Here is a 9,362-nt window from a genome sequence, read left to right on the forward strand (position 1 = left end):
CTAATCGTAGGTAAAGCAGACTGTGATTCATTGGAAGAATTCAGGAAGTGTACTCCACCCACAAATGAGGTAGCTTATAAAACCCTCCTTCGACCAATACGTGAATATTCCTTGTCAGTCTGGGATATGGTTCAAAATGGTTCAAATGGTTTTGAGCACTATGAGACTTAACATCTGAGGTCATCAGTCCACTAGAACTCAGAACTACTTAAACCTAACTAACCTAAGGTCATCACATACATCCATGCCCGAGGCAGGATTCGAACCTTCGACCGTAGCGGTCGCGCGGTTCCAGAGTGAAGCGCCTAGAACCGCTCGGCCACACTAGCAGGTGTACCAGATATGATTCATAGAGAAAATAGAGATCCAAAGAAAAGCAGCACTTTTCATTACAGATTCATTTAGTAAGCGCGAATGTGTCTCGCAGATACTCAGCCAACTCGACTGCCAAAAGAGAGATATTGTTCTATGGTACGGTTGACTGTTAAAATTCCGGGACTGTACGTTTCTAGGTGACTCAACCAGTATATTGCTTCCTCGTATATGTATCGCGCAACAAAATCATGCAGTTAAAGTTAGAGATTGGATCTCATACGGATTCTTACCATTAATAGTTGTTCTTGGTGACCATTGGTGAGTGGAGGAGGAAATGGGGCAAATTACGGCGGTACACAAACTATCCTCCACCACGAGCCGTGAAGTGGATTGCGGAGTATCGATGTGTAGCTCGGATAATCACTTTTTTACATTGTCACTCATCTCGTATAAAGTGACTAATTAATCAAATGACAGAAGACCTCTGTCCTAACGTTTATACCTAGTCGTCAATGAACCTAAGGGAGGAATGCTGTGTACGCCAGCTGTGAATCGTGTGATCTTTTTTCTGGGTGTTTATATGGACTGTTCGTGCACTCCAATTTTCGAAGCAGAAAGTTGGAACCAGCCGAGCATTTGTCCATATGAACATGGAAATCTTCCAAAAACAACATACTGAATGATCGGTGTACCAAACAAACTCCCGTTACTCCATTGCGTGAATTCGATCGTAATTAGTTCAGCTCTTTATCTTGCGAAGTAGCGCTCTGTGCTTTACTAGCAGGTCACTCAAATAATTTAAGGATAATCATTTCAGACTTAAAATAGCTATTTATTAGTAATCACAAGAGAATTTTCTTAAGCCCATAACTTACCTTCGAGTACAGTTTAAACTGAAAAAATCTTTTTTCTGAACAATTATTTCTTCCGCTAATCGTCGGCGGCTACAACTGGTGTCCAGTGATAATCATGAAACTTATAAAATGTTTCATTGTATTGTAAGGGCCAAACTAAGCCTATGTCTTCGAATGCCTCTTTATAAAGAATCCTGTAAAGAAAAAAGAAAACTTCAGTTCATTCGATGTAAAGTATTGCGTATGGGTAACTGTGCACTCGTACTTCCTTATGAGTTGGATATTGCTGTAATCATTTCACAAATCTTGGAAGGGAGAAGGATTATGATAAGAACAGTTGCTTACCAATGCTGTATGTTGCACTGGCCAACGCCAATGGGCGGGGTCAGCGACTGACCCCACAACCCTCACACATTCTCTATCTAGGATAAATCACATTACTTATGTGTTTCCATAATTTTGGCAGATTAGAAGATTAAAATGTTTATTATTACTGGGAAAGGATTTCTGGGACATTTTTAGTAAAAAATAAATAGTTTTTACATTTACTTGTATTAATTTCACAATTACAAGGATTACTCAGATTCACATTCAGAACACTTTACAATATGAAATACTTCTTCTTTCTTGGTGTTTGCACGGCAGATATACTTCCTGCAAGAAGTGCAAGCCTTCATGCACTTACGATCTTTGCTTCTGGCGCATAAGTAACAGCGTCCTTTCTTTGGCAGATTATGCACAGCTGCATATGTTACCTTCCATCGCGGCTCCGTAACGTTATTTCTTCTGCTCACAGCACCTTGATTTTGATTAAACTCATGCCCAAAAGTTGATAACGCTGTAGTGTATTTTGAGTGTAGGCCTACAGCATTTTGAGCGCGTCTTTTCATGTTGAGGTCACAAAGTTCACGAGCAAGATCTTTCAGGTAATTCTTTCTTCCAGAACTCTTTGAGCTTTCGGATAGTTCACCACTACATTCATTGTCTGAACTCTCAAGCAAATTTCTAATTTCGTCATCTGTCAATTTCACTTTCTTGTACATTCTGTCAAATGCCACAAAGATATTACCTTCCACTCACCACACTGTTTACCGGTTGACTGCGAGTGGTGATTGTTGACCTGCTACACCTTCAGTTATAACAATCGCTGTAACTCAACAATGAGTGTAAACCAAAAGCTGTTCTTATTGTCGATTGTAGCAATTATAATTACGATAAATGTCACTTATTTATTAAGTAAACTACTGAACACGACAGGAGTTTTAGCCTAAAAACTTCGTTGGGGTCAGTTACTGACCCCCACCCATTGGTATGCAACTGTTAATGGCAAATTGGTTTTGCAGGTGAGTGAATATTTCGAGGTTCATGTTACTTATTACAGAGGAAATACTAAAAAAAATGTTCTGCCACTGTCAAATTTTGTGGTGGATTGGATACTCGTTGGATTTATTGACATATTCCAATTTCGCTTTCTTTCCTGCTAGTTTACTTAATTACAAGAAGGACCGCGGGGGAGGTCACTAAATTGTGTCCACAACGAGCCGTACACGGAAGTTGACCGACGCCAACGGAGTTCCGCCTTTAACGATCTCATTAGTGACCGTTGCTTCGTCAGCATAACAGCTGCCTTTGACACTTACTGAGCGTCATTCTCGCGCCATCAACCCTTCTACACCTGGAGGTCACATCTTAATATCATCTGCGCACTTTTTCAACCAAAAGCTATATGCAAGAGGCATTGTGTTGTATGTAGGATTTCCGCTGAATGCATAAACGGGGAATGAGGTGTTATTAAGCGTTTTAGCAGAAATAATCAAAGAGATTAGTCACTGATATTATCAATGCAATATCGTGAACCAAATACAATGCAAGCACGTAGACCATGGGGTAGAATTTAACGATAAAATGTGGAATGAGCTAAATTCGGCCTGTTATCTATTTCTCTCCTCAGGCGAGTAATTAAATCTGCCCGCTTTTATGATCGTTCATAAGGCGAAATCTGGGAGTAATAAGGTAAATAATAAGGTGCGAAGCTGATTATTGATGTAAAATACATTACTGAAAGGTAATTTAAACCAAGCAGATGGCTACGTCAGCTCCTAGATGGGTTGCAAAAAAATTCAGATATTTTGTTTTACCAGTGGAAATGTTCAGACGAAGTTTCCCTGAAAACGGCTGCAAAATGAAACCGTCTGGTATCGTTCGTTTCGAACTCGGACCCTAGCGATTCTCTCAAAAAGTCCTTACTACCTGGGATATTCGAAGGAAGAAGAAGGAAGATTGGCTTTAAAATTCCATCGACATCGAGGTCCTTAGAATTGAGCACAAGCTCGGATTGTGTCAAGGATGGGCCAGGAAATCGACCGTGCTCTTTCAAAGTAACAATCCCGGCATTTGCGATATAGGGAAATCATGGAAAACTTAAATCTGGGCGCCCCAGACGCGGGTTTGAAACGTCGTCCTCCCTAATGCAAGTCCAGTGTGCTAACCACTGTGCCACCTCACTCGGTGAAGACATTCGAGCGCACATTGCAGAGCTATTCAGTACTTGCTCTCACAGATTTCATTCCAAAGTGCTCGAGTAACCCATTGAGCACAGCTATCATGCACATTGTTCTTCAGTTTTTCTGAGTTACTCGTTAGCAAAGAGCGATGCCCAACAGTTTAAATCTGTTGTGAAGTTCGACTGTTGTTTGCTGTCAGCTGCAAAATAAATGTTTCATTATAGCTGCTACTGATTTACGTCTAATTTCAATCTTGTAGCAGGTACAGTGCTTATGGAAAGTGCTTACCTTGCTGATCAAATTTTAAAAGGGACGTCGCTTAGCAGGAAGGTGTCACGTATGGTACAACGTAGAGGCAAAGAAGCAACTCTCATGATCATGACAACACATAATGACAAACAATCACAGTCCGGTCTCATTAATGTGACCGCTGCCCTTGTTCTACATCAACTTGCAATAACCACTTACAGACGGCAGATGGCGGCACTAGCAGCGTGTCGGGTGAACGCCAAAAACAGTGCAGTCGTCGTCGTAATGCGGAAACGAAGTGACTTATCTAATGTCTAGAAGAGCGTGATCATTGGCTTTCAGACCAAGGTTGGAAGCATTTCCGAAAAGGCTAAGTTTACAAACTCTATGCGACAAAACCGGCGCCGAGACAATTGTGGTGTACCACGAGCCGTAGACGGCAAGGGTGATCGAAGGCTGTGGATATGTGTGTGGGCAAATAGACGTCCAACTGTCGTGCAACCGACCGCCGACATGTAACAACAATCGTCGGAAGGGTCCAGCATGGAGGGAGTGATTTCGTGGAATTCCCTGGATGATCTCGTCATTCTAGGAGTCATACTAGATCAAAAAAAAGTATGCGTCTGTCATTTAGACCACGTCTACCACTACATCCAGTTTGTTTTCCCTCGGTACAATGGCATCTACCCACAGGATAGCGAAACGTGTCACACAGCGTGGTTCGAATAGCATCAGGATGAGTTTGCTATACTCCCTGGCCACCAAACTCTCCGGATTTGTACTTAATCGAGAATCATTAGGATAACTCGGTCGGGCTGTTCGCGCCACGGATCCTCTGCGAAGAAACCTATCTCAGCTGGACACGGTACTGGAGTCGGCGTGGCCCAACATCCCTCTCGGCACCTTCCAGTTCCTCACCGACTCTGTTCCTGCACGTTTCTCAGCGGACCGTGCTGCCGAAGGTGGCTATTTAGGCCGTGACAGAAGCTTACATTAATGCGACTGGACAGTGAAGTTCAAATATGGATTTATTCGATGAATGTAAGTCACGGAGCTGTCTGTTGTTTGGTATGAAATATGTGTAATTTATAAACATGTGTGTCAAATATATTGTCCATTCTAGACATAGTACAGCTTGAAATGTTCGTTTTGGGTTACTGAATCCTCACTAAGTTTTCTATCCTCTACCAACCGTATAATTTTGCCCGTAAGGATTTTAGGTACTCCATATCATCAGTCCGAAGGAGAAAATAGTGGCAGTTGTAACACCGCAAATATAGAATCCATAATGACCACCCTTTTGTTGCAAAAGAAATAGCAATATTAATCATCCTGACAGTTAAGGTAGCCCCTGACAACAAAATTTACACTCTTGTCAGTTTGATTAACAGGGATGTTACAGGGTGTTTCAAAAATGACCGGTATATGTGAAACGGCAATAAAAACTAAACGAGCAGCGATAGAAATACACCGTTTGTTGCAATATGCTTGGGACAACAGTACATTTTCAGGCGGACAAACTTTCGGAATTACAGTAGTTACAATTTTCAACAACAGATGGCGCTGCAAGTGATGTGAAAGATATAGAAGACAACGCAGTCTGTGGGTGCGCCATTCTGTACGTCGTCTTTCTGCTGTAAGCGTGTGCTGTTCACAACGTGCAAGTGTGCTGTAGACAACATGGTTTATTCCTTAGAACAGAGGATTTTTCTGGTGTTGGAATTCCACCGCCTAGAACACAGTGTTGTTGCAACAAGACGAAGTTTTCAACGGAGGTTTAATGTAACCAAAGGACCGAAAAGCGATACAATAAAGGATCTGTTTGAAAAATTTCAACGGACTGGGAACGTGACGGATGAACGTGCTGGAAAGGTAGGGCGACCGCGTACGGCAACCACAGAGGGCAACGCGCAGCTAGTGCAGCAGGTGATCCAACAGCGGCCTCGGGTTTCTGTTCGCCGTGTTGCAGCTGAGGTCCAAATGACGCCAACGTCCACGTATCGTCTCATGCGCATCCATACAAAATTCAAACGCGGCAACCCCTCAGCGCCGCTACCATTGCTGCACGAGAGACATTCGCTAACGATATAGTGCACATGATTGATGACGGCGATATGCATGTGGGCAGCATTTGGTTTACTGACGAGGCTTACTTTTACCTGGACGGCTTCGTCAATAAACAGAACTGGCGCATATGGGGAACCGAAAAGCCCCATGTTGCAGTCCCATCGTCCCTGCATCCTCAAAAAGTACTGGTCTGGGCCGCCATTTCTTCCAAAGGAATCATTGGCCCATTTTTCAGACCCGAAACGATTACTACATCACGCTATCTGGACATTCTTCGTGAATTTGTGGCGGTACAAACTGCCTTAGACGACACTGCGAACACCTCGTGGTTTACGCAAGATGGTGCCTGGCCACATCGCACGGCCGACGTCTTTAATTTCCTGAATGAATATTTCGATGATCGTGTGATTGCTTTGGGCTATCCGAAACATACAGGAGGCGGCGTGGATTGGCCTCCCTATTCGCCAGACATGAACCCCTGTGACTTCTTTCTGTGGGGACACTTGAAAGACCAGGTGTAGCGCCAGAATCCAGAAACAATTGAACAGCTGAAGCAGTACATCTCATCTGCATGTGAAGTCATTCCGCCAGACACGTTGTCAAAGGTTTCGGGTAATTTCATTCAGAGACTACGCCATATTATTGCTACGCATGGTGGATATGTGGAAAATATCGTACTATAGAGTTTCCCAGACCGCAGCGCCATCTGCTGTTGAAAATTGTAACTACTGTAATTTCGAAAGTTTGTCTGCCTGAAAATGTACTGTTGTCCCAAGCATATTGCAACAAACGGTGTATTTCTATCGCTGCTCGTTTAGTTTTTATTGCCGTTTCAAATATACCGGTCATTTTTGAAACACCCTGTATATAAATAGTTATGATTGCCATAAAGAAAGGACCGGATGAAAGAATACCATGTGATACAAAACAGAAACTTTAAAGAAAGAATTCAAAAATTATTGTTTACGAAGGTTAAAGCCCAGACCATAAATCGACCAAAGATAACGTTTATCCTAGAAGAGAGTTGTATCCGCATCGAGCTGTAAGTTCGCTGTGACTACACTGTAACTCGGCAATGGAGATGCTAACTTCACTTCTGTCTTGTTCTCGGGCAACAGTAGTACGCATTTTAAGAGCTACAAGATTGTTTTAAAACAGATCTGAAGCTTAAAGTTTTACGTTAAAGACTGGAAGTATCAGTCAAAAGTCGGACTAAAGTAGAATCATCTTTACCGTCTGGACAAATAACGGCATTTTAATGAATGTGACAGAAAAGTGAACCGTGTGATTACTGATTTGTGATGGGACTTAGCCTTCGTGATACTTAATAGTCACGAACATCAAAGGACACAGAAAGAGACTGATCGCCGACATAAACTCGTTCATTAGACTTGAGTAGGCTACAACTAAACCCAATCACGAAGAAATTACCATTTCGCCGTGTTGTCAGAAATTAGCCTCAAGGTCAGAATTACTGATGTTAACGGATATAATTCCCTAAATGACATATCGGTGTGTGTGCTCAGCGTAGGGACAGACAATAATTACGAAGAACAATAAACCTTAATCCAACATTAACTCTCCGTGTCGTCTATATCATTTCATGGACATTTAAAGTGTATTCGTGAAATTAACTGATTATTCTGATAACATAATAGTGTCAAGTGAATTAGTGATAACTTAAATGTGAACAGCAATAACTGAACACCATAATTGCGACGCATTCTGAACATTGTTCAAGGGTATGTTATCTCTGGAGTTACGTCGTTCAGTTGTTGAATACGCAACATAGTGACGCCTTGACGAGGGAATAATATTTAACTTAACATCCTCGCAAAATTCACAATGTGGCCTCGGGTTGGGTGATGGAGTAATGATTCAAGACACTAAATTTTAATGTTTGAATAACCATTCTCAAACCGGGTGTAAGAACTATAGTCAGCAAGTTCGCGTAAACTGAAGAGTCTGTCGCGAACTCGCAAGGGACATTTGGTCATTTCAGGTCAATGGAGGCATCGCGTTATCGAGTGGTGCAGTCGCTGCATTTATAAGTGAAGAAGATCGACAGACAACGAACACAACTGCTTTCATTACAAGCAAGGGCGGCGCAAACTCTCCAGCGTGCTGCTCCACCGTGACAGTGATATCATTTTCGAAATACAGTATCTGAAAATAACCAAACCACGCGAGGAGTTTTTTCTAAGAGTTACAGATTGGCGTTGTCGTGATCGACGGGCGCCGTTCCACGTCATCTCGACTGGGACACCCGTCACCATCGAGCCGAGAGAGAACAGCGCCACACAGCGCATACGGAGAAGTGATAACAGAATGTAAGACGGTGTTCTGTAGTTCACGGGAGGGATGCAGCCTTGAACTACACTTTAACATTAAGGTGCCAAATTACACGAGCGGACGAAAATCTATGATTGAGAAGGCGTTAGATTTCTATGAAAACATGAAATATCTAAATTAAAGTGGCCAGTTTTTTTGTTTAGGCAAGAAATGGATTCGCGTACGTCACACCGCAAGTAAATATTGGCAGAACGACAATGTGCGAGAAAGGTTGTTTAACAGAAATGTGGATCATTATTTAATCTCTCTATTCATTTAGTATATGACATCGTTCCCCTTGTAAGAATAGCAAAGTTGACTTTATAGCTCTCCCTGAAACATAAAAAGGGCCAGCGGATTAAGGTGGCTGCAAAGTAGAGTGAAGTCTGATGGCATTGTTGGATGGAAGACCCTGACGTGTATCCTCGTCAGTACAAAATGTTTCGAGACTGGATTTAAAGAAATAGACAAACGTTATGATGATTTCAATGTGTCAGGTGTTCTACGGAGTCGCCCCTCCTCCCCTCCTCCCAGCTGAATACGAGGCACAAAACTTTCATACAGCCATGTGAAACCGACAGAACGGTCGTTATTATGGATGATGTTCAACTCTCGCCTCACATTGGCTTTAGCGTCGTTTATATTGTCAAAACATTGACGCTTCTTGGGTATCTCTGCAGCTCGTCGTTCTGTGGTAGGTTCTTACTCAAAACACCAAGTCTCGTCTCCCGCAACGATTTATTTTCGGAAAGTAACTGACGGCGTTACGCATTTCACCCACGTCGCAGCAGACTAGTCATTTATCTTGGTAGGAATGCTACAGGAATGTTGGGAGTTTTCATATTAAAACGAAGTGAAAGTGTCGAACTGAATCATTTCAATTATTAAAAATACTGGTAAATTTCGTGGAGGAGTAGTTTTTAGTTTCGCAAGGAATGTTTTGTGTGAAGCTCTCCACGAGGTAATGAAAGTTCATAAGCCAAAGCCTTGTAAAGGATAACTGATTAAAGTTCCTGTTTGAAGCGATAATTTCCAATTCTTA

Source organism: Schistocerca serialis, chromosome 1 (genome assembly GCF_023864345.2).
Source record: "Schistocerca serialis cubense isolate TAMUIC-IGC-003099 chromosome 1, iqSchSeri2.2, whole genome shotgun sequence".
NCBI lineage: Eukaryota > Metazoa > Arthropoda > Insecta > Orthoptera > Acrididae > Schistocerca > Schistocerca serialis.